Here is a 27727-nt window from a genome sequence, read left to right as displayed (position 1 = left end):
GTTTAATCCAGTCCTGCAATGCCTTCATGAAGATGTGAAATGAAATGTTTAGTTTTTGTTGAAACTGTTTTAGGGAGGTGGTGATTCAATGCTATGAATATTTTGAAGAATGTACTTTGTAGTGATGCTGAACCTGATTCCATATTACAGAGAGGTGTTTCTGTTATTTAACTTAACAGAATAGATATTAAATAGAAAACTGTCTGTACATAATAGTAACAGCACAAACTACATCCTCCAAAATCATCATATTACTGAATCACCTCAATACAATTTAATCAAAAAGAACATTGTAACCATTATTGCAGGATGAATTAAAAGTAAACTGCATTAGTATCCTCAAATTGAAAAGTGTCTGTATACAGTACATGTCCTGTTAAGAAGCATCTCACCTAGTCCGAGTTTTTCCACTCAAACTCCATTAGGTGGCGAAGGAAGGATGACACTCTATTGTTGATTACTGTTGTCTTCCTCTTCACAACGTCCCCTGTCTTCCAACTCACTCCGGTTTTGGCGGTGCATTTTGTTCCCTCCTCTGGGTTTATCCTCAAGAAAAACCTTTAAGCAAGAGAAAATGAATGTAATAAAAAAAAAAACATCAAATTCTTAATTAATATAAATAAAATTTAAAGGAAAATGAATTTTACTATACAATTAAAGTACAAAAGAATCTTAAAGACAGGCTTAAATATTTTTTGAGTCTGTGTGCTGTATTTCTTAAATGCAGGGTAGGTAAAAAATGTATAAAAAACTTTTTTCCCAAATTTGTTTAAACTTTATTTATATATCAATACATAATTAAAATGTAAGTACTCTGAAAAGAGAGTATAAAAATCGAGTGTCTGTAGACCTCTCACGACTGTTTTAAAGACAGCTCATTATTTCCATTCACTCCACCACCTCCCTTCTGGGCTCCTATAGATTATTTATCGTCTCTACTACGGCTCGCTGAGTAATGTTATGTTAGCTATATTATGCAGCTTCTTGTGCTAATGACACATGCTTCATGAAAAAATAAACAAAAAATATGTATGATCAAAATACAAAAAGAAAGATTTACCTGTCCAGCAGAAATCTGGAAATCACTTTTCAGCCCCTTGAGTTCCCTCAGTTCTCGCCATTGCTGGAAAGCCACGTCGATATTAACTCGTGTTTTATTTCTTTGTTTATCCAAAGACTTTTTGTTCATTGCCTTTTCTTGTACTGTTACTGTCTTCCTTTTTATTGCCTGGTTTGCCTTCACTAACTGCATAGGCCGGTACTGTGAATTTTGCTTGCTGTTTCTCTGCCATTGTTTTGGTATTCCTAGGATCCGTGCCTGTTGAATTCCTCAAATCAAACGTGCGCGCGCAAGTGGGCAGGTCATGTGTGGCAAAAGGGTGGTTGCCATGGTTGCGAGAGAGTGACAGTCGCCTAAGCCAATCCTATGTTTCGTCCCGAATGGAAATAATGAGCTGTGTTTAATACAGATTAAACGGTCTAGAGTCACTCGATTTTTATACTCTTTTTATCAGAGTACTTACATTTTAATTATGCATTGATATATATAGAAAGTTTAAACAAATTTGGAAGAAAGTTGTTTATACATTTTTTACCTACCCTGCCTTTAAGCCATGAGCAAAAAAAGGCATTTTAGATTTCTTTTCCCTTATTCCCCATTTTTAAATGTTTTAGGTAACACTTTAGAATAATGGTCTTTCGTTAAACGGATAGTTCACCCCAAAAAAATAATTCTGTCATCATTTATTTCATTTTGGGGCACCATTTACTTCCATCGTTTTTTCCCTACTATGGAAGTGAATTGTTTTCAAAATATATTATTTTGCATTCAGCTGAACAAATACATTTATACAGGTTTAGAACAACTTGAGGGCTAGTAAATGATGACTGAATTTTCATTTTTATTGAGTGAACTGCCTTTTCTAGGTAACTGCAGGAAGTAAAGCAGGACAAATGAGTAGTTCTACAGTATCACTACAGCTACTACCAATAACTAACATGGAAAAAAGAATAACTAATCAGTACGTAATCGTAAATGTAGGACTGAGATATTTTTTATTAGGTAATCAATAATTACTGAATGAGATTGGCCCCATTAAATACTAATTATGAAATACCTTTTTACTAAATTAATTACTAATCACAACATTAACCTGTGTCTGAGTAATTATTGATTACCTAATAAAAAATATCTCAGTCCTACTTTACTATTACTTATTAATCTTGTTTCCATATTAGTTATTAACCCTGCATAGTTACGTAAAAAATGACAGACAATTATTCTAAAGTGTTTTCATAAATTATATTTATCTGCCAAAACAATCCAAAAATTTTGTTTGTCCAGGACTGCTTAAATTCCACAAGATAATTTTATCTTCTGGAATTTTTAATTTTTTTAATTTATTTTGGCAGATGAAATATAATGGTACCTGGCTAGTTACAGCTACAAGAAAGTGAAAAACATAATATAATTTTGAGATTTAGTTAAACAGACAACTAAACATGTTAAATTTTGAATTAACAGAAAAAAAAGAAATGAAATGAAGAGGTACTTACCGTTGTATGAGTTCCAGTGTTGCACAGGCAGTCCTGGTATTCAATGTTGAAAATGTAGAAGAAGCTGAAGAATACAGATAAGGCACCTGCAAATCCCAGGTGCTCATCCAAAACCTAGGCCACCTTTCCCTCAATGCTTACCATCCACTTTGTGGAAGAGAGAAATGTGTTCCCTAAAAAAAAAAATACAAATGTTTAAAAGGCAAACACTCAATGAAGTACACTAACATTCCTCAAAATATTCTCTTACCAAGATTATGAGTCTTGGTGTGGCTGGAAGGCTCATGTCTTTCTGGATGGATGCCTTTGTTGTAGCTGTCTTTAAAACACAAAAAGACCTATTATTACTACATGTTTAAAATGCAGCTTAAAATAACATTTCATGTAATTCACAATAGACTAGGCCTAATTCGTCTTAAATGTAAGATTAACTTTGCTCGGAAAAAAAATAATCTGGTTTTTAATCGTAATTCAATATACTCAGTCTTTTTTTTTTTTTTTTTTTACGTTGGCTTTACCTCAGTTTTTAGCCCCAATGCTGACAAGAAACCGATAACAGTATCCAGAACCGTGAGCTCTGGCCTCTGCACTGCACTGCTAGTTCCTAATCTAATTCGTAAAGCACCCTGTCGACCCAAATGTAAAAAATGAGGAAAAAGATCAAATTTAAGTAAAAAAATTAAATTAAACCATTTAAACGTAAAAAACACTATGATATTACTTGAAGTTAGAGGCCAACGTTATTTATTAACTAACTTCTTCTTAATGTAACATTAAGCTTAACTATGCTCAATAAAAAAAAAATCTTGCTTTTAATCGGTAATTCAAAAAACTCACAAAGTCTTTTTTTAAATAAAACGTTAGGTTTACCTCAGTTTTTAGCCCCAATGCTGACAAGAAACCAGTCTCCAGAACCGTGAGCTCTGGCCTCGAGCAAAACTTGCAACTGCACTCAATGCTAGTTCCTAATCTAATTCGTAAAGCACCCTGTCGACCCAAATGTCAAAACTGACAAAAAAAAAAAAAGAGTTTAAATAAAAAAAAAAAAAAAAAAGAAAAGAAAAAAAGATATGCTTTTTTTCCCCAACTGTGTTAGGCCAACGTCAATTTAATACCTCCGTTTTAATAAACTGATATACTCGATTAAATTTTTTATTTTATTTTAATTGGTAACTTCCCTACAGATAACAGTTTCGTAATGTTGTTAGCGGGGTTAATTCAATAAATTCAACTCACAAAGTTTTTGTTTTTATAAAAATTTAGGTTTATCTCACTTTTTAGTGCCAATGCTGAAAAATGTTAACCTATAAAATTGGGGTGCGGACAACCGCAGGCACACACAGTCACACGCATATTTACTTTGCTTGTTTGCTGTTCTTTCCTTGTTCTTCGTCTTCCTTACTCACGGGGATGAAAAAATCTTCGCAAGGTGTCTGTCCTTGGACACAGCTCTTATTATGTTCTCCGGAATCGTCAACTGATCACTCTCCTCGGGCAAAACTTCAACCCTGCACTTGATGGTTCCTAATCTAAATCGTAAAGCAAATCCTGATGATCCAAATAGCGCCAAATAGGCCGTTGTGGTAAATACAGTATTATACTTTATTTTTTAAAAATACAGCAAATCACTGTATTTGGTGTTTAATGTCACAGAAAATTCCCATGAAGCAAAGGGAATTATAGTTATGAACTGTAAAGAGAATTTACAGTATTATACTGGTTGATATATGGTAACTAACTTTAGAAATTACAGAAAAGTCTAACGGTGTATATGTTTGATGTGCTCGAGGTAAACGGTGCAACTATAACCAATGTTTTATGTATGGTTTTTATAACTGTCAACAGATAGTGCTGTTAAATGTGTGTAAGATATGGGAAGTTTAGCCGGCTTCTAGCCATCCGCGTGCTTGCAAGTCATAAAGAACTTCAACTTTCCGTGACAGAATCTCCAAAGCTCACGCCGCGCAAACGAGAGGATTCAGAAGAAACTTTGTCCACCGTCAAGGCAAGAGCTGTTGAATCTCTCAAAATCACCGGGCAGTCAAGCAACCAATCAAGGAAAAGGTTATCCCCAGATGTCATCTACACAACAGCGAATCCCAGCCGGGATTCCCCTCTCAACGCGAGCCAAGGAGACGAAACGACACAGCGGCCAGCAGCACAACCCCAAGTAAAGGCAAAGAAATCCTCTATCTATTGCTGAAATGGTGCAAGTTGTAAATCACTTCCATCACTTCTAACACAAAAGACTTCCTGATGTATCCAAATTCCTTAGCATATCCAAAACCTCAAAACAACTTGATGATGTAACAGAAACTATGCTCTTTTCTAGCATTTTAAATACAGTTGCTCCTTTAAGCTTAAGGAAGGTTAAGGAAACCCATTATGACACCATGGTATAATGAGCATACTCGCACCCTAAAGAGAGCAGCCCGAAAAATGGAGTGCAGCTAAAGGAAAACAAAACTAGAGGTATTTCGTATTGCTTGGCGGGAAATTAACCTATCCTACAGAAAAGCATTAAAAACTGCTAGATCCGATTACTTTTCTTCTCTTTTAGAAAAAAACAAACATAACCCCAGGTATTTATTCAACACAGTGGCTAAATTAACGAAAAATAAAGCCTCAACAAGTGTTGACATTTCCCAACATCACAGCAGTAATGACTTTATGAACTACTTTACTTCTAAAATCGATACTATTGGAGATAAAATTGTAACCATTCAGCCGTCAGCTACAGTATCGCACCAGACAGTGCTCTATAGACCCCCTGAGGAACAGTTCCACTCATTCTCTACTATAGGAGAGGAAGAATTGTATAAACTTGTTAAATCATCAAAAGCAACAACATGTATGTTAGACCATGTACCATCTAAGCTACTAAAAGAGGTGCTTCCAGAAGTCATAGATCCTCTTCTGACTATTATTAATTCCTCATTGTCATTAGGATATGTCCCCAAAACCTTTAAACTGGCTGTTATTAAGCCTCTCATCAAAAAACCACAACTTGACCCCAAAGACCTAGTTAATTATAGACCAATCTCGAATCTCCCTTTTCTGTCCAAGATACTACAAAAGGTGGTATCCTCACAATTATACTCTTTCTTAGAGAAAAATGGTATATGTGAGGATTTCCAGTCAGGATTTAGTACTATAGTACTAGCAGGATAGTACTGAGGCTGCTCTCCTTAGAGTTACAAATGACCTGCTCTCATCATCTGATCATGGTTGTATCTCTCTATTAGTTTATTGGATCTTAGTGCTGCGTTTGACACAATTGACCACAACATTCTTTTGCATAGACTTGAACACTTTGTTGGCATTAATGGAAGTGCATTAGCATGGTTTAAATCGTACTTATATGACCACCATCAGTTCGTAGCAGTGAATGAAGATGTATCATATCGATCACAAGTGCAGTATGGAGTACCTCAAGGCTCAGTACTAGGGCCGCTACTCTTCACGCTTTATATGTTACCCTTGGGAGATATCATCAGGAAACATGGTGTTAGCTTTCACTGTTATGCTGATGATAGTCTGCTCTATATTTCTTCGCGGCCCGGTGAAACACACCAATTTGAAAAACTAATGGAATGCATAGTCGATATAAATAACTGGATGACAAGTAATTTCTTACTGCTAAATTCTGAAAAAACAGAGGTGTTAATTATAGGACCTAAAAACTTTGCATGTAATAACCTAGAACACTGTCTAAGACTTGATGGTTGCTCTGTCAATTCCTCGTCATCAGTTAGGCACCTAGGTGTGCTATTTGATCGCAATCTTTCCTCAGAAAGCCACGTTTCTAGCATTTGTAAAACTGCATTTTTACATCTCAAAAATATATCTAAATTACGGCCTATGCTCTCAATGTCAAATGCAGGAATGTTAATCCATGCATTTATGACCTCAAGGTTAGATTATTGTAATGCTTTATTGGGTGGTTGTTCTGCACGCTTAGTAAACAAACTACAGCTAGTCCAAAATGCAGCAGCAAGAGTTCTTACTAGAACCAGGAAGTATGACCATATAAGCACGGTCCTGTGAACACTGCACTGGCTCCCTATAAAACATCGTATAGATTTTAAAATATTGCTTATTATTTATACAGCCCTGGGTTTAGCACCTCAGTATTTTAATGAGCTCCTTTTACATTATAATCCTCTATGTCCGCTACGTTCTCAAAGCTCAGGCAATTTGATAATACCTAGAATTTTAAAATCAACTGCGGGCGGCAGATCCTTTTCCTATTTGGCGCCTAAACTCTGGAATAACCTACCTAACATTGTTCGGGAGGAAGACACACTCTTACAGTTTAAATCTAGATTAAAGACCCATCTCTTTAACCTGGCTTACACATAACATACTAATATGCTTTTAATATCCAAATCCGTTAAAGGATTTTTAGGCTGCATTAACTAGGTAAACCAGAACCGGGAACACTTCCCATACCACCCTATGTATTTTCTACATCATTAGAAGAATGGCATCTACGCTAATATTAGTCTGTTTTTCTCTTATTCCGAGGTCACCATAGCCACCAGATCCAGTCTGTATCCAGATCAGTGGGTCACTGCAGTCACCCGGATCCAGTACGTATCCAGACCAGATGGTGGATCAGCACCTAGAAAGGACTTCTACATCCCTGAAAGACAGCAGAGACAAGGACAACTAGAGCCCCAGATACAGATCCCCTGTAAAGACCTTGTCTCAGACGACCACCAGGACAAGACCACAAGAAACAGATGATTCTTCTAAACAATCGGACTTTGCTGCAGCCTGGAATTGAACTACTGGTTTCGTCTGGTCAGAGGAGAACTGGCCCCCCAACTGAGCCTCGTTTCTCCCAAGGTTTTTTTCTCCATTCTGTCACCGATGGAGTTTCGGTTCCTTGCCGCCGTCTCCTCTGGCTTGCTTAGTTGTGGTCGCTTCATCTACAGCGATATCGTTGACTTGATTGCAAATAAATGCACAGACACTATTTAAACTGAACAGAGATGACATCACTGAATTCAATAATAAACTGCCTTTAACTGTCATATTGCATTATTGACACACTGTTTTCCTAATGAATGTTGTTCAGTTGATTTGACGCAATGTATTTTTTTAAAGGCGCTATATAAATAAAGGTAACTTGACTTGACTTTCCTCTTCATCACCTCAGTGTGGCCAGCTGGGCTACTTACACTGTTGCTGTGGGCTGTTTTTCATGTCTATGGGTTGGAGCAACCCCAATAAGGTGATATTTAACCCCATGCAAATTTTACCAGAGGAACCCCATTGAAAAACTTGTATTTTACCCCCCAGACTGTGATTTTTACCAGGGAACTCCCCGCAAAATGCAACTGCTTTTGAGTAGTAATTGGATGGGTTTTGTTGCCAAAACCTGCAACTCTGCATCATCTACACACACACACAAGTCTGGTGAGCGAGAACAAAGTTGTAGCACTCTGCTGTCAAGGCTATTTTATTCACTTAAACATTGGATGAAGTGATTATTTTCCATTTAATACAGATTATGATAATGTATTTTTTTATGAGTCCGTTCGGCTAAATAAGCAAAAATAACCTGTTTGAAGGATAGTAATGTCTACAATGAACAATAGCTTGAAGTTGTCTAATTTGGCAAAGCCTCCTTGCTGCACTAATAGTAGTTAGGCTTTCCTCTGTGTATACTTATCCTTGCAAGTAAAATTTTAGATGTATTATTTTCGTCACCTTCAAAAATTGCTCTTGAGAAATGTTGTTTATTGTATATTTGTATATTGTACACAATGGTTTGAATGGTGAACGGTACGGAAAATGAATGAGGAAAGTAGGAGTGTGTGTGTTTGTGTTGCTCCCCTAATGGTGGCAGCTAATGTGACTTTATCACATGCATACATCTATCCAATCTGTGACAAAATGCACTTTCTGTAAGTTGTTATTGTACAGAAGATTCTGGCCGATCTCTTCTGTAGTGGCATACCAAAAAGGTCCCAGGATCAAACCCTTGGTAGGAAAGAAGAGCAGCATCACAGCTAACTTGACCAGATAATTTGCTCATCTTTTGAATTCCATTGAGGATCCACAGTCTCCTTCATGTACTCATTGTCAGTGCCATCATCAAAGGAACAACTAATGTCAGAGGGATCAGACTCCAGCCAAACTTGACTTCATTGTCAGATTCAGATGCATCTGGGTGTTTGCTGTTGTTCCTCTGCTGTCTCTTCTTCTTAAATAAACATTGCAAATAAGGGATGAAAATCTTCAAACCTCAATGAACTATTACTTTGCAATTTCCTTCTCTTAAACTATAAACACTCACATTTCTCAGTACACGCATTCAAACCACACAATTATAGTTCCATCATTTATTTGACTGTCAGAAAATACATAAGCAGAAAATAGGAATAAAGAAAATATTTGTCCATAGACCAAAAAAAGAAAAAAAAAAACCGCATCATTAGCCAAGTCAACCATCCAGGGGTGAGTTTCTCAAAAGCATCATTAGCCAACTTAAATGTTAAGTTCCTCTGAACTCTATTGGTAACGACAGAACCATAGTTGCTTTTGGGAAACGCACCCCTGCTCATTAAAGTTCTTATTCAGTGCTGTCTGTGCAAACAAGTTGATAATTTTCCCAAATACTGAGTTGGCATACCAACTAAGCAATCCAAATGGTGACAGTGGCAAGGAACCCAAATGCCTTTAGGGATAGAAATGAAGAATTGGATTTGGTGGAAAATTTCAATTTTGAAATCTTGCCAAATGAATTACACTTTTTCCTAGCCATTTTCTGACATTTATTACCCAATGGTTTCCCTGCCATTGAGATGTTATTTTAGCAATCTGTGTTTTTACTGTTATACAGTAGGGTGCCCTGTTAGGGTGCCTTCCAAAATAGTACAGAACCTCTGAATCCAAAAGCTGGCTCTCTCATTGTCAGTACAAGATCTAGGCCAAAAATGAATGCAACTCTTGATTGAAACAAATCTTGTGATGTTGCATTATATGTTATTGAAACATTGCCACAACAAATGCACAATATAAGCAAAGCTAAAGGCGGTTCAACTAAATATAAGCGTGTGCAATTAAAAAAAAAAACATTTGACAGATAAAGTCTACTCCAACACATCCAAAAGACTTTCAGTGCAGTTAACTCCAGGACTCTTTGGTGGCCAGTCTTTGTGCTGGTCAGTCACTGTTTGAGCCCGATTAATCATTGCATTGTCATTCTAGAGCAGGGATCCTCAAATTTGGACCTCGAGATCCACTTTCCTGCAGAGTTTAGCTCTAACCCTAATCTAATATACCTGAGCATGCTAATCAATGTCTTTGGGATCATTAGAAAATCACAGGAAGGTAAGTGTGATCAGGGTTGGAGCTAAACTCTAGAGTCTGACATGTTTGTTTGAGAAATAAATAGCTACACACTGCATCAGTTAGGGTTAAATGAAGTGTTGCCAAACATGCTACTTTCCAGACATATTAAGCCCCTGCAATGATGGTTCTTGAGAGGAAGGGACAAGACTTTGCTTTAGTAGCTGACACTAAGGCTAAGGATACCATTTTCTCCAAAAGAATACTGAAGACTTATTGTATAATGCAAGGGCTCAACACTGGCCAATAAGGTTAAAAAATGGAAATGGACGCAGGGTCTTCCGCTATTCTAGGGGGACCTAAACAGTCCATGCCTCAGAATCTTTTCATTTAAAGCAAACCCAGATACCAACAGAATCTGGGGCGGATCCGTGCTCAAGCCACCAGTTGCAAGGGACTAAAAAGTTCCCATTGACCGTTGAGGTCTGGTTGGGGGGTTATGGAACTGCCGGCTCGGCGATCTCATATCACATTATCATATTACATTAACATTTAAATGAAAATTTATTGCCTGCTTATCTCCTGAACTGCAACTTTCTTTTCTATTCAGCGCCAATCCCATTGTGCATTCAAATTTCACTTGCTAAGGTAAGTGTCAGGTATGGGGTAGGTTTAGGGGTTAGCATTTTTTGTAGCATAGTGTAAGAAATCAACACACAGACACAACCAATAAAATCTTTAGAATCAGCTGTGGGGTGGAGTTTGCACTGCACTGGATTGGGGGGGGAAATTGTGCATGTGTGTCATGTGCCTGTCTGTCAATGGGAGAAAGTCATGCCCTATTTGGGAGCTCACACTCCAATTTGAAGATCCAACTCCGCTGCAGCAGCAAGTTAAGCTGTTAACCATGTTATAGATGCTTCTAATGATAGAAAACTAAGCAAGCTCTTTGTGACATATTGGCCATAACTGTGCATTCACAATGCCACTGTTGAGAGCATTAAAATGGCCGGAAGTCATTCATTTTTAATGTGAGTGACTTGGACGTTGAGCATCGAGTAGAGTTGAAATAAGGGCAACTTTATGGTAATAAGCTATGATGCGGTTCGGCGACAACCAATCATAATTTAGAAGTCCACCGCTTGAGAGGATATCAGAGCACGAATATCTTTAAACGTTGGTTCCAACCACAATAGTTCTCAAGCAAAATGGAGGACAGGATGATTATTTCTGTGGCGGGTTTACAGTAATCTATGATGTGTCCCTGTTTGCATACAGGGACATAAAAAAAATTATACGTGGACCAAGGTGTCCATGTTCCTGTTGAGTTGCTGATATGCAGTAACGTTATAGGAATAATAATCTAATGATATAATAAATAATAGTACCGTAGTCCCAGTTTCCTTTTAAACAAATTTCACTGATTATACATACATTAAGTAATGTTTATACTTGATTATATTTACTTAAGTAACATTTTCAATGCAGGAATTTTACTTGCATCAGAGTATTTTTAAAGTGCTTCATACATTATTAGGTAAAGGATCTTAATACTTAGTCAACCACAAATTTTTAATAAGGTTAGCTTATAATGTTACCCTCATTGTGGTTAGTCTGCACAAGATCAACAAGCTTGTTTGCTTTGCGGACACTTTAATTACAAGATAAGTATTTGATCCATGTCAGAGCATCCACAAATCTTTCTGCAGCATTGTTAGCAGGGCGGCCAGAGCGATTTTTGACGATCTCAGCGGTGGCGGTGTGAACGCACAGTAAGAGCAAATTCAAAAGCTATTTGTTGTTTGATCAAATTCATTGTATAATGACCACACATGCTATTCTTAAGCAGAAAAACACTGCAGTTTATTTTCCGAATGAGTTTGCAAATTATGATTCAGGCCTCTGCAAAGAGAAACTTATTTCCCACTAAAGACATGTGAAATGCCTTTCTACAAAGTGAAGCCTCATATGAATGTTAAGATTTCCTTATGTGTGAAAGTCTTCTCACCACTGTGAATTATTATGTGAACCTCAAGGGTTGCCTGTGGAACTTTGTCCACACCCATGACCTATAAATCAGTTCTCTCTTGAGTGAATCTTCATGTGGCGATGAAGAGACACGTTGAATCTGAAACTCTTTCCACACTGACCACATACAAAAGGCTTCCCTCCAGTGTGAATTCTCACATGGGAAGTAAGGTTTGATTTAATTGTAAAACTCCTTCCACAATGAGAGCATGTGTAAGGCTTCTCTCCAGTATGCGTTCTCATGTGTCGTTCAAGGCTACCTTTCCTAATGAAATGCTTTCCACAGCGTTGGCAGGTAAAAGTAATCTCTCCAGTGTGAATTCTCATATGGACATTAAGGTTTGCTTTTTGAGTGAAGCTTGTTCCACACTTTAGGCAGGTGAAGGGTATCTCTCCGGTGTGTATTCTCATGTGGACTTTAAGGTTTTCTTTTCTGTTGAAGCTTTTTCCACACTGTTGGCAGGTAAAAGGGATCTCTCCAGTGTGAATTCTCATGTGGACATTGAGGTTTCCATGTTGATAAAATTTCTTTCCACATTGAGGGCATGTGAATGGCTTCTCTCCCGTGTGAATTCTCATGTGGACTTTCAGGTTTACTTTTTGGTTAAAACTTTTACCACAGTCTTGGCAGATGAAATGCTTCTTTTCCTTGTGAAGTCTCATGTGGGCTTTAAGGCTTTTTTCTTCAGTAAAACTTATTCCACACTGTTGGCAGGTAAAACGTCTCTCTCTAGTGTGAATTTTCATGTGGATGTTAAGGTTTCCTTTTCTGTTAAATCTTTTATTGCACTGTTGGCAGGTAAAACGTCTCTCTCCAGTGTGAATTCTCATGTGGACATTGAGGTTTCCATGTTGATCAAATTTCTTTCCACATTGAGGGCATGTGAATGGCTTCTCTCCAGTGAATTCTCATGTGGACTTTAAGGTTTCCATGTTGACTGAAACTCTGTCCACACTGTTGGCAAGTGAAATTATTTCCACTTCTTGACTTTTGAGTTCTTTTTCGAGGGGAAGACTTTTCGGTCTGTGAGCAATAAAATTTTTCCCCAGTCATTTCTTTACTCTGTGCATTTATATCTAAGGTGAGAAGAGACAAATACACATTAACCAAGGTTTAATGGCATTAAGACAATAGACAAAACCAAAATGGAGTATGGCCAAAACCTTGGGGGGAGTATGGCCTAATGGTTAGAGAGTCGGACTCCCAATCGAAAGGTTGTGAGTTCGAGTCCCGGGCCGGCAGGAATTGTGGGTGGGGGGAGTGCATGTACAGTTCTCTCTCCACCTTCAATACCACGACTTAGGTGCCCTTGAGCAAGGCATCGAACCCCCAACTGCTCCCCGGGCGCCGCAGCATAAATGGCTGCCCACTGCTCCGGGTGTGTGCTCACAGTGTGTGTGTGTGTGTTCACTGCTCTGTGTGTGTGCATTTCGGATGGGTTAAATGCAGAGCACAAATTCTGAGTATGGGTCACCATACTTGGCTGAATGTCACTTCACTTTTTTTTTTCGAAAATTTATGTTAGATCCTGTACCCCCCTAAGCCACCGAAGCAGGTGTTTCCTGCAATCCCAAAGTATCTTCTTAATATTATTCACTCTTTGCTTATTTTTATAAGTTTAACCCCTTTGCAGTCAAGGATTGGCTACGGCCCCCAGTTTATTAATGTTTCACTTTCACAGCACGTTAAACATCACTCTCTTACTTGATCTGGACAAACTGTGCATCAATTGAATTTTTAAAGACTCTAGCTTCGATATTTGACCAATGTTTTGATAAAACATTGTTGCAGTGACAGTTATTTAGTGATTTATGTCAGGAGTGCAAAATAATAAATCCGTATTATGCCACATTTTGAATAGAAATTCACCACTCATTCATATTCAGTCAAGTCTGCAGCGGTTTATTTGTGTTCACATAGACTCACTGAACAGCGTCCATAAGGATTTATAGACCAAAGATGTATATCTGCGGAGATATATGGATATATTTACTGATGTTTACTTCATATTTCTTCAGACAAAATCATTTCTATACATTTTCCACTGATTTACGCGATCTGATGATAAAAAGCCTCTCCCAGCGATCTGTGTGTGTGTGCAGTCCTATGTACTCGAGCTGTGACCCAGACAGACTCTGATTGGACGTTCGCCTTTTCAATCTTAGAATCTCATAACTGGACAATGTCACATCGTGTAACATGGTTCATGTACAATTCCGTGTTTATATCTGACAACAACAACACTGATACTCCTCTGTACCACAAAATATCTGAATAATAAACCCGCGATTACGATAGTAAAGCTTGTTATGAGATTTTCTTGAGATCTGGGGCATTTTTATAGAAAATATAAAAAATCTACATCTGAAATGCTAACTTGTGCAGCAATGTAAAAGGCTCTAAATAGCATATTTTTACTAAAGTAAACGACCAAATTCCATGCGTGATATCAAAAGGATGTTATTACAAACACTCTATCGGGTTTTAAAGTGAGTTTTGAGTAAAAGTGTACTAATAATTTGATAAATAATCTGATTTATTAGTAGGGATTAAAGACTGATTAGCTGATTAAAGACTATTGGGACCGAACAGGTACAGGATGGTTTTGTTACTTCCTCCTTCACATCTGTAGCATTTGTATTGTTCCAACACAAAACTCATGTTTAGTCTCATCTGGTAGCATATGAACAAAATATAAATTTTGTGGACTCATAAATACTGAAATATCTTAATGCAAAATCTAGAATTTTTTTTTTGAAAAGAAGATTGTTCCCACCATAGGAGTCAATGTAACTTATCAACTCCAATTAAACAATTAAACCGGGTCAGGAATGATACAAGATTGCAGTTCGTATTACACACTTATTTTTTTTCTTGACATGAAGCCTTATATTTCCCTTAATTAAACAAAACAGCTAATAAAGTCAAACTAAATTGCACTGAAATTTTAATTGAGATGCTCTTATTCCAGGGTATTAACCCTTTAACTGATAAATTTAACTAGCTGATTATTATTTTTTTTATAGTATTATTATTTTTTTTAAAGGTGACATTTTAGAAAGTTTCTATGGCAAATCATCATGCTTGTCTCGTGACTCACAGAGCCACAAAAACACTATTTGATGGACGTATCACTTTTATTTAGTATTTCCATATTTAAGATACACACTTGCTTACCATGTCATAAACTATATCTGATATTCGGATTCACAAATGCATGTATGTTATTGTATTTTGCCATTTAAAAACCTTTATAAATGATCTTGATCTGCTCAGTGCTCCTGTAGCCTACACTGAAAACAGAGCGCCCTCTCGTGGCTGTAGACGGTAATGTTTTCTCTTGGTTCTTAGTTCTAAACAAATGCGACTTATAGTCCAGAGCGACTTATATATGTTTTTTCCTCATCATGGCGTATTTTTGGACTGATGCGACTTATACTCAGGTGTTACGTATAGTCCGAAAAATACGGTAAATGGCTGGTTAACTAGGAGAAGAATAGGGTGAACTTTATAGTTACCTACACTGCGTGTATCTGATATGAATAAAACACATTGGCAAATTACATTTGAATTGTTATTGCTGCTTTCATAGACAACCTTGTGTATTTTACAAACTTTAAATATATTGTTTTACTAGTACTTAAGTATATTTAAATGTATGAATCCTAAAATCAATATTATGTTCTTAAAAACTGAGAGCAGAGAGCAGATGGTTTCTGTCATTTTAGTTAGTTATTACCAGGGGTGCACATAAGCGGTCCGCGCAGGTACACCCAACATAAAAAATGTGCTGTAAAAATGGGCGCATTTGCATACCGACATGGTTGCCAGATGTGAATGCACAATAACCATTTTAGATCAACAAACTGCACTATATAAGATTTCTAAACAATCTGAAAACATAAATATAGGCCATCCCATGCAGTTTTAAAAGCACCATGCAAAACTGTGATATTAATTCACTGAAGCTCTTTAAAGAGTAACTAAACCCTAAACCTTTTTTTAGTCAATGATCTGTAAGAATGGGGCATTATTAGTGTTGTTCATTGATTCGAGTAACTTTTTTGACATTTGAGTATAAAGTGTTTTAATTCTACAATATATGGTGTAAAAACGTCTGAGTGCTGCCCTCTTCTGGTTGAACGGTGGTTACTGCAGTTGATTTTTCCTATTGGATGTTTGCGGTGGCAAGTGACGTAAGAGGTGGCAGGTGACGTAAGCAGTTTCCAGCTCACCACGCCCCTTGGCACGAGCTACCACGCCCATGGCAGTATAAAACCATCTTGTTCTGTCAAAATCACAGTTGCGAGTCAGGAGGTGGAATTGAGAGTATTGAAAACGACCAGGATAGACTATTAAAGCATCTATTTAGCATATTAATTATATAGTTATTTAGATTATTTCATGTAGCCTATGTAGTTAATTAGTATAGTTGTTAGTGTAACGTTAATATTATTAGAAACATAGTTAGTTAGTAGCATAGTATTGCATCAGTTAGGATAGCTTCAAGTAAGCATAGATTTACAGTACAGTGGTCAGGATGGTACGTAGGTGTAGTGTTGCTGGTTGCAACAGCACTGCTGGACTGCATAGTTTTCCAGCAGACTTGAAAATTAGGCGCCAGTGGTTGCATGCACTTAGCCTGGAAGACCACCAGTTCCTGTCTAGAGCTAGAGTGTGCAAACTGCATTTTACGCGGGATTGCTTCTCCAACGCAATGGAGGTGGAAATGGGCTTCTCCACACAGCTCGCACTGAAAAGCGACGCGTTGTGGCAGTTAAGACCGCAGTTGCAAAGCTACTTGCGTCACTACAGTCCAGTGTTGTGCCTGAACGCATTCATTGAACGATAGTTCATGAACTCGTTCATATTTTGGGCGAACGTGAACTGAACGTGCTGTATTACTGCCTGATGAACGTTACTGTCAACTCTTTCATTCTGGTGTCTGTGAACGGCACGCTCTCTCAGGTTAACTTCGTTCAATAGGGTGCCAGATTTCTATAGAGCCTTCCAGGCAAAAACCAGGCTAAAACAAACCGTAAACGGGTCTTAATATGTAGCGGAAAAACACCCAATCTGGCAACACCAGCCACCAGTGTCGCACCGCCGTCCGCCGCATGCGTGATGCGTCATCAAAAAAAAAAAAGCAGCATGTAGCAAGATGGCGTATGATCATTTAAAATAATTTTATGATGTTTATGACAAGGTCGGTGAGAATGGGAGAAATCTCACTTTTCTGTGCAAACTTTGCCCGCCAGCTTTCAAAAAGAAAATCCGCACTTCAGGTACATCCGTCCTTTAAGTTTTTTTTTATTTTTTTACTTATTCATTGGGCAAACAAGCCAAAAAATTTTAAAGTTACTTAATAATGTTTAAAAGTTTTGCACTGTGAATATTGCACTTTCAAGTTCAACCTTAATTTCCTACCTCAGCCTGGTTAACACAGTTTGTGTTAGTAGAATGGTCTTGAGGGTTTTACTATTCATGTAACTTGTTTGTTGAACCTTCCTGTTTGAAAATTCAAAATTTGTGAATTGAACTTTGAACTAGTTCATGTAGAAAGTGAACTTTCCCAACACTGCTACAGTCACTCTCCATTTTAGCGACTCTGACAGCAGCTGTCAATTAATCCGTCACTGCGGGTCTCAGGTTCACAACCCCCCCCCCCCCCCCCTGCCGCTCAGCCCTGCCCTCGGTTCGTCCCCTCTATCTCCGCTGTGCTCTGCCACTAGTGCTGGATTTTCAGCATTTTTCAAATATTGCCAGTGGGTGGAGTCAGGCTCTGACCAGGGGTTTAGTTACCCTTTAATCAGCAGCAGCGCTAAATCCGGAAGCGCATATACATATACTTCCTTGCCGGCAACGCACCAAAATAAAAGCCTGCTGATTTTAATATGTATTATCACCAGTGTTGTGGGTAACGTGTTGTCTGTGTGGCAGTGAACGATTTAATTCGGTTTGTTATCATTTTTGTTTGACGGGCAGCTGTTAATTTCTGTTAGATTGTTGGCTGGCTGGTTGTTCATCATTTCTAAATGGATTTAAATCTGCAAGCCTGTTTAAGGTTGTGTTTACAAGTAAGCATACTTGTACTTTGATAACTGCATTATTTAAAGTTAAAGAAAAATCAGGAGTTATCTTGTGGTGCTCATAATATACAGTAGCCTAGGCTAGCCAGGCTGGGTACGTTAGGTGCGAATTTTGATTAATAATATGTTCTGTGATAATAAATAAATAAAACGCCATGTGGAATAGCCTATTGCTGACTGTCTTTCCTGTTATTGTTATCCTGCAGTGTTAATTTAGTCGGATGATTGACGTTATTCATTGTCGGGAGTCACGACTTCTAGGTGCATTTAAAGGGGCCGGGGGCTGTGTCCGTCATGTGTGAGCTGCTGCAAACGGCTTTTAATTTTTGGTAACGCATGAGTACTCTAACGCGTTACTTTTATGAAGAGGTAACGCTGTATCATAACTGATTACTTTTAATTGATGGTAACCTTGTAACCTAACTAACTACTTTCCAAAGTAACTATACCCAACACTGATCATCACATATTATTACTTTGGATTTTATTTTTTTAAAGTGCAATAGTATAACTTTTTTGTGAGGCCCAAACCAAATCTCCAGGTTCTCTTATGAGAGCCAGGCTGAAAAAAATATGTGCAACTCTGGTTATTACCATGCTGATGTATGTTCAAGCATTTTTTTAAGTTAGCTTTTAGTTAGTTATTTAATGCCTTAAAATAGGATGTGGTGTCATGGTTGTTATCAGAAAAAAAAAAAAAAAAAGAAAAAAAAAAGGACAGCAATAATTTGGAGCTAACTTTTCAGTGGTCAAACACAAAATATGGATCACTTTGTATAAAGCTGATATTTATTGTATTTAAAGGGAAATCCCTGAAGAAGAAATAATGTTAAAACTAAAATTGTAGCTTGTTCTGCTCTATTAAAACTATTGTGTGATTCTTTGGGATGGCACAATCAAGCAACGTTCACTTTTTGGTCAGGCTAATCTTCTATCATGCTACAATCCATCACGCTCCCTAAGGTCGCAAAACACTGGTCTCAAAACTCAGGGTCTTTTTGGAGTTGAGGTGGAGGTTTTTTCTAAGAAGTATACAGAAGCACTAAAGCAGATGAAGATGCTGGCGAAATAAGCGAAACCTCTCCTTCGGGGGATGTTTGGCGAAGCGGAAACTCAATGTAGCCCAAATTTTCAGACGCAGATGTCCCCATGCAACGCGCCGTGGATGCATCACCTCTCGTTCTTTTAAGCAGTGGTGTTTCGCCAGTGACTGGCACACAGCCCTCGCCACAGCGAACACTACGGTCTCTGTTATTGAGCCACTTGAGCACATGGGCAGTGCTCCCGTTCACTGTCAGATTGGGTGATCAACACTATAAAGCACAGCTATACTCCCCGCTTTGGCGGTGGGATCATGTCAGAAGTGTCAGAACAGAGCGCACCATTGTTTCAGGCAGAAATCTCCTTCCTGATGGCCAAGCAGGCAGTAGAGATAGTACCAGAGTAGCAGATGAAATGTGGGCTATACAGTATTTCCTTGTCCCAAAAAAAGATTAGGGCATGCGTCCCATTCTAGATCTAAGACCACTAAACAAAGTGCTTGTGAAACACGCACTCAGGATGAAGCAGATCCTCGTGCACATTCAGCCCGGGCATCATTTCATAGCTGTGGATCTGAAAGATGCTTATTTTCACATTCAGGTAGCCCCTTGTCACAGGTGCTTTCTGAGATTTGGGTGTTGCATACCAATTCAATGTGTTACCATTTGGACTGGCCCCCCTTTACGTTTACGGTGTGCATAATAATGCAGAGCTTTCACCCCTGAGACTTCGTGGAATGCACCTGATGAACTATCTGGACGACTGGCTGATCATCGCTCAATCGAGAAGTTGTTTTGTCTGTGAACATGCAAAAGAGCATTCTTCAGCCCTGCCAGTCAATTACTTTTCTCTGTATAGTTTTGGACTATCGCACAATGATCACGGGCTTATCAGAGCAAAGAAACCAGTCCATTCACAATACTCTGGCCTCATTTGTACAAGGCAAGGCGTTTCCTCTAAAAATGCTTTCAAAGACTGCTTGGTCTAATGGCGCCTGCTGGTTGGGTTGGCTGCATATGAGGGCGTTGCAACTATAGTGTCACGACCGGCTCAAAGCCATGACAAATTGGTTTAGTTGCAGCAAAGATATTTATTAACACAAATAGTAAAATTAATAAAACAATAAATCAACACGACCAAACAATTTCTGTCAGACACATGACTTAAAGCATTAGACAGAACCAAGTTTAAAGTAATAAACAGAGGCCAAACTCAAACAAACGCAACCCGGAGCAAGCCACACTCATGCCAACAGAGCCTAAGCTTTATAGAGGGGAAAACAGGTGCACACTGTTCACTTTATGAGTCTCCCAACCACAACCACTGGCCGGCAGTAGCAGGAAGAACAGAAGACCCGTCACAATGGTTACAGGACCGAGTCCCGCTGCAGGCGTGGAGAGAGGGGACGAAGCGCTTGTCATAATGGGTTCATGTTTCAAGGCTCTGACGCTCTGGTTCGGCACAGCTATATATGAAAAGGGTGCGGTGTTGGGCAGGGTGTCAGATGGATAGTGGTGGCCACAGACATGTCACTGTTAGCCTGGGAAGACCTCTGTGATTGCAGACCAGCATTCGGCATGTGGGCGAGAGACCAGAAATGCTGGCATATTAATTGCTTAGAGATGGAAGCTGTTTGTTTGGTGCTGCAGAATTTTCTTCGGTTTGTGAAATACCACCATGTTCTAATCCGAATGGAAAACACGGCAGTGGTGGCATACATCAATCGCCAGGGAAGAATGCGCTCGGGCGCACTGCAGGGCTTGGCAGGACGCCTGCTCTTGTGGGTAGATCGGGTACTTCTTTCGATTCGAGCAGACTGAAGCGCAGCGTGGACATACTGTCGAGAGAGGGCACTGTACACAGAGAATGGAGATTAAACCCCAAACAGTAAAGTTGATTTGGAGTCCCTTTGACGAAGCGGAGATAGACCTTTTTGAATCAGAAGAGAACCTCCACTGCCCGCTATACTTCTCGCTGGTGACTGCTCCCCTGAAAGGGGATGCGCTGTAGAGCCGCTGGCCCACGGGTCAGAAATATGCATTCCCCACAGTCAAAATAAGGCCACTAGTGCTGCAAAAGATCAGAGAGGAGAGGTATACTGTGCTTCCGGTAGTGCCGAAATGGCTCAACCAGCTGTGGTTTCCAGAATTCATGAATCTGTTGTCGACCCCCTCCATGGCGGATTCCGCTGAGAAGGAATATATTGTCCCAAGCGAGGAGCACCATATGGCACCCCAGGCTGGAATTATGGGATCTGCATGTGTGGCAAGTCAGTATGTTGTGAACCAGTTAACCATTTCACGGCATGTATTTAACACAATAATGGAAGCTAGAGCACCCACGATGAAATGCCTGTATGGTTTGAAATGAAGTGTGTTTAGTGGTGAACTGGTGCTCTAGCAGGCATGTAGACCTGTGAGGGACCGAAAAGTCAGGAACAAGGAACACAAGTTTTCCACTGAAAGATGGGTCTTTATTTGAACCCACCCAGCAAAACCATCTTTACAAACTCATAAATCTTATAACAAAATAAACCAACAAACAAAAATGAAGTTCATAAAAAAATGTGGTCAGTTGACAGAAACCAACAAAACTAACCCCCCAAATGAACGAAGCAACAGCTTCAAACAGGCCCATTACAAATGAAAAGGGAAACTAATGAAATGTCACATTCAAAATATAACATTTAATAAAACAAAATCAAATAAATACAAAAATTAATCAAGATAAAGAAAAACTAAATATTAATTAAATACCATAAATGTACAACCAACTAAATGAATTATTCAAAGACATCAACCTTTTCTCCTCCCCGGGCAACCTCAAAAAATGGTATATCTGGGCAGAACCATTGATGCTTAAATTCTCTGTTCCTGCTCAGACTTTGATATTCGCCACACCAGGATGCGGCTGCAGTGGACCATGTCTAAGGATCATCGCCACACGTCAATGGTAAACTTAAACTCAAAACAGAAACAAATGTTCGTAACAAATACAAAGTAACTTATCTGTGTGCACTCCAAATCAGTAACAATGAATTTAAAGAGGAGTTGTAGATGTAAACATATGCAAACCTAACAATAAAGAATGAATGAATATTGTTTGTTTTGGGCGGTTATTATAGACTGAAACCAAATGAATACAAAAGACTAATCAGGGAAATTTAAATAAAGATTGACCTTAAATTAATCAACATGTCCTTCATATAGATGTATGTGTGTGTTCAAACATGCGGATACGTATTGATGCGCGTGATGTGTGATTGAGAGATCCTGATTCCTTCCCGCCCCTATCACTAGTGCTCAGAGCGATGTCTGATTTGCCGTTTGAACCAGCTGAGTCTAGCAACATGAAAGTGCTCTAATTAAATGCCCTATCATTCAATAGTGCTTGTATGCAGTTTGGCCCAAACTATTGTATGGTCAGACTCACGCCCAGGGCCCAGCATTCACAAGCAGGGTTTTATACATTCCAAATACATAATGTATTAATAAATAATACCTCTTTAGCTCTGGTTCAGTCTAAAGATTCTGAGGAATTTTGGCACCCGACATCCCTTATATAGTGGCTGAGCCAGCCATTCAGGCGAATGCTTGGACACCATTGGCTATTGCAAAGTAACAGAGTGATTCAATCAGGCTTCAGCATATCGGGGAAAAATGTTTTTCCCCCATATATGGAATGCCTCGTTCCCTCCTCTCAGTAATTGTAAATTGATTGATTATTGTAAATACTCTTTTCCACACTTGGAAGCTGTAGGGGATGAATGCCATTTTCTTTTGTAAATATAGTTTTCTCCTGTTTTATTTTTTTATATTAGATAAAAAAAAATAGCCTCATCCCTGAAGTTGTGCTTTCACTTGTGGTACTGTAAATAAATCTAAAGGATCTTTGATTGATTTTAGTTTATGTTGCGGCCTTACCCTTGACATGGTCGAAACACCATCATTTTAAACTCAAAAGCTGCGGGAATTAGTAAAAGTATGCGATATAGCGCAATCCCGCACCAAAATCCAGGTCCTGATTAAACATAATTATATTATACAGATACTTGTGAAATAGATTTCCATGACTTTTCTGAAACTTTCAGGGTTTATTTATTTTTCTATAACTTTTCCAGGCCTGGAAATTGGTGTTTAAAAATTCCATGACCTTTCCAGGTTTTTCATGACCATACGAATCCTGTCATGAGCTGTAGAATATGAAAATAGTTGTTCAAGTAGTCCATTAAGTTTTTATGCTCAGTAATGCATTAATTTGTTTTTGACCCCCTGATTTTTTTTTTTTTACTTCAGGGAGTAAAAGGCAAACAGGTGTTTTAATTCAGTCCACAACTCTTCAAAAACATAATTAATTTCTGTAGATATCACTATTTTATTAAGGATCAAATGACTTCAGCTGACCTCAAATGAGTGAGAACAGCTTTGAGAACAGAAACCAACCTGTTTGTTCCTCATTATCTTCTTGTTTCCCTCTGAACGTTTCTTCAATCCTCGTGTCTTCACTCTCGTCCTTAATAAACACCATCTTTACAATTATGTGTCACGTGGCTCTTTGTTTCCACCAGGAGATTTTCTGTGCATGTGGACAATTTTTCATGTTTAAGATGAGAATTATTAACTGAAGAAAAAAAGAAACAAAGATGAGAATAATTAACTGCAAGAAGGGGCAACAATCTAACACAACATAACAGAACACAAATCACTTCACTTCATATGTGTGATTTATACTTCATCGATTTGTAGATTAAATTTAATAGATTAAATTAAGTTCAATCGAAATATTTGAATTTTGTTAGTAAAAGTTTTCATTACAGTACTTATACTTGTTTGTTTATATCGTGATTCACTGATCTGTTCTAGTCAGTGAACCATTTTATGAAGCAGCTGATTCAAATGACTCGAAGCTTCATAAAAGCTCCGTTTCTCCATCTGTCCTTGCCAGTGAATACACTGCGAACGATTAACAAAATCACAACACGAGGACCGAAATGAGACGCACTTTTTACTCACACAAAATAAAATTATTATAAAAAGTATTAATTAATACAAGTTTATTAATGGTAAATTAACACGGCTTGTAAAAAAAAAAAAAAAACATAAAATAGACTGAGTGACTTGTTTTGTTTCGATGTAAATCGTTTGAAAGCTTAAAACAGAAACCTTACTTCAGCTTCATCATATATGCAGGAGCGTTGCGCCGCCGTGTGACGTCACTTCGACAGACCAAAATAAAAGTCCGGGCCACACGTCTTCTTCTGTGGTTTTTATTTGGCGGTTACATTGCCGCCATCTGCAGGACTAAAGTGTGTACTCATTGGGATATAACATTTTAAAGTTTACTCTTGTGTGTGTGTGTGTGTGTGTGGGTGGGTGTTTGTGTGTGCGTGTGTGTGTATATATATATATATATATATATATATATATATATATAAAAATAAAAAAAATCCACTATAAAATCTTGTTTACAAGCTGAGTTTCTTTTAAAAAAGCCATGACAGCCTTAATCCAGGCAGACAGACTCGATCCTTTTTTAAGCTCAATCCAATTGATTCCATCTGTAGATCATTCATTTTCTAGAGTATTTCCTACACATTAAGAGTACATGTTTTTACCTTTTTTGCAGGGTGTGTTGTATCTTGTCTATCTGTCCGCATGTCGTCATCTCAAATCACAATATATAGAAATATAAGCCATACAGTATATATCAGTCTAATATCAGAATCACTGACGGAAAGAGGAACAGCTACCTGTATAAAACACTTGTACACATAAAAACACTTTTCATTAAGGTCTGCTTTGCATTAAAGAGGCACTTTTCATGCCATGTCGTACCCATTGCCACAATAAAACTGATTTAGTATTCATCAAAATGAATTAAAACAAATGAAACGCAAACTCAGAATAAGATGCAAACCTGCAACAATGAAATGTTAAATAACACAAATGTTTCTAATCCCATTTTATAAAATAATGTCTTTGCTGCTGAAATTTGATGATCCAGTTCAACCGTACTAATAAACAAAAATGACTTTAAAGTTGTTTAAAATTGATAAACTAAAAATTGTGTCTATTTTTTTTTTTAAATCATTTATTTATTATTGCTAAAGAGTGTTGAAGCTTCTTCTCCTGTGTTCTACAGTAGCCTACAGACATTAATTTAGTTTTCCTTCAGCCTCAGGGTTATTTATTATACTTTTTGGTGTGAAAGGGCTTTTACATTTGCCATAAATAAAACTTCTTATATTAAAAACAATCAAGCCCTGCTCATATTTAAAAAGTAATGTAAAAAGTAACATAATGCATTACTTTCCATAAAATGTAACTTAGTAACGTATTTAGTTACTTTTTAAGGAAGAGCAACGCAATATTGTAATGTATTACTTTTAAAAGTAACTTTCCCCAGCACTGTTCACGAGTTATTTATATCTTACCTCTCTGTAAGTTAGTGCAAAGTAAATACCTGTGGACCTTAAATCAAAGTGAGATATTTCATCCTAAACAATAATAATATATTTTTGCTGTCATGAAAATGGTCTTGATTCAGATTCGAAAGTATAGATATTTATTAACCATTTACAACGAGCACTTTTGGCAGATAATGTAATAATATTTTATAAACTGTGAAAGTTAATGTTTTTAATGCAATTCTAAATGTGTTACTAGTAAATAATGAACACCTTTATAAACCCTTCACAAAGGAGACCTTAATAAAGTGTAACAAATTCATATTAAGGTCAGTCATCTTATCTTGTAGCTGTTTTCTGATTTGCTTTCAGACCTCCTTCTCACATTTGTCTCAGATACATAACTGATATACACGAGTGACATAATTACTTGTTTCTCAACAATCAAAACACCAGGAATTAAAAGTAACTCCCCCATTATACATTTTTTAAATAAATAGTAAAAATTGAAGAAGCTACACAGACAGTAACAATTAAGTCTTATTACTGAAAAACTTTTCTGCCTCTGGTGGATTCTGCATCCAAACATGACTGTTTTGTCTCCAAAACACAATCTCACATATTTAGATAATATCTTTTTAATTGGCAGTCATTCAGCATTGTACTACATATATTTAAATATGTATAATTCACAAAGAAATACCTTCTGACATGTTTTGTGTGTGTTTGCATGTATATTTCTTTGCTCATCTGTGTTGTCGGACAGCAGCGTGTGTCCAGGACTTTTATTTTGGTCTGACAATGTGACGTCATAAGGCTGCGTCGCGCCCCGGGATCTGTTTCGTTTCTGATTTATACAGGTTTTGATTTGCCACTTCAAAGAAAGAAGCAGCAGCAGCATTTAGGGTAATTATTATCAGTGTCTTAAATGTCAATTCAATTTCATAGCGTTTACAAACCATGTGAAAAGAATTATTATTGAATGTAGCAGTGCAATGCCTACATTAAGAAACGTTATAATTAAAGAGCATCAGCACTTTATTAATAGAGTAAGGTGTGTTTAATTTCGCTCCCCACATCTAGAATTGGTATAAAGACACGTTTATAGACAACTGAATGCATTTTGTATATTATTATGTTTATAATCTGTTTGGTCACTGTCATCGGTTGCACTGTGGAGTTTCTGTCTCTAAAACAAATTCCTCGTATGTGTAAACATACCTGTTAATAAAACTGATTCTGATTCTGAATGAATTGCTTCATGATCCATTCATTCCAGGTGCTCCAATAAACTGTTGGTTATTACAATGCAATAAAAAAACACAAACATAAGTTACAACATTTACAAACCAAATGCAAATGCTTTCATTATGTTTTAATGAATCAAAATTAATATAAATAACTTTAATAGTCTCTGTAGTTTGGCTAAAAAGTCAATTTAAGACCATTAACAATCACCCTGACACTACTTGACCAAGTGCACTGACATTTGAACTAGGGAACTAATTGAGATGCATTAAAAGATTTATTTTGTTCTTAATTGTTCACAGATTAAAAATGGCAGTGTCCCCAATCACACAGAAAAACTCCAGCTGAAGAAGATCCAAGTGACACACTGTTATAAAGATGGAGTTTATTAAAGAGGAGAGTGAAGAGATGAGGATTGAAGAAGTGTTCAGTGTGAAAGAAGATACTGAGGAACAAACAGGTTGGTTTTCAACCTCAAAGCTGAAATCTACAGGAATGAATGACATAGTTGAAGAAGTCTTAATATTTGAGTGAGCTCATGCGATCATGTCAGTGTAATCAGCACGTTCAGTGCATCAACTGGCAAATTTAAACCTGCTTAAACGCTTTGGCTTCTGCAGAGCCATAGATGCTCAGTTCTTGTCATATATCACAACTTTTCAGTGTTTTCAACCATATATTGCTTATTTCATTACAGCCTTTTAAATACATATAAGGAGATGTTTCAGTCTAGTTGTCTGGTCCTGCAGCTGAAAACCTCTTTCATTTGCCTCTTCAGAAAATCCACCTGTCTTCGACAAGCATGAAGTTAATTCCTTTAACACACAGATTGGTTTTTAACACCTCAGATGTTTTGTCCTGTCCTCAAGACACAACTTCTTTAATTTTGTATAAAAAAAAACATTTTGAGATACAAGTGCATTTAACTGCTCGCAAAGATTTGAAGAAAAATGGTGATGCATCATAGGATCTTTTTTTCCCAGTGACACAACATTTACATTTATGCATTTAGCAGATGCTTCTATCCAAAGCGACTTACAGTGCATTCAGGCTATT

The 27727-nt window shown here is 37.6% G+C and overlaps 1 protein-coding gene, 1 long non-coding RNA gene and 1 pseudogene across 1 annotated transcript; all 3 read right to left on the bottom strand.

Annotated features, from left to right (window-relative positions):
• LOC132106083 (gastrula zinc finger protein XlCGF49.1-like) overlaps positions 1 to 27727 on the bottom strand; it is a 473864-nt gene that overhangs the window by 242098 nt on the left and 204039 nt on the right.
• On the bottom strand, positions 445 to 2955 carry LOC132106190 (uncharacterized). Its single transcript, XR_009424061.1, has 3 exons — positions 2807 to 2955; positions 2557 to 2729; positions 445 to 558 (listed from the first exon to the last, which is right to left on the bottom strand). It is a non-coding gene; the product is annotated as an uncharacterized LOC132106190 (long non-coding RNA).
• LOC132105363 (gastrula zinc finger protein XlCGF8.2DB-like) lies at positions 11935 to 12940 on the bottom strand (annotated as a pseudogene).

Source organism: Carassius carassius, chromosome 26 (genome assembly GCF_963082965.1).
Source record: "Carassius carassius chromosome 26, fCarCar2.1, whole genome shotgun sequence".
NCBI lineage: Eukaryota > Metazoa > Chordata > Actinopteri > Cypriniformes > Cyprinidae > Carassius > Carassius carassius.
Note: the sequence above shows the minus strand (reverse complement) of the source record. Positions and strands in the feature narration are given on the sequence as shown.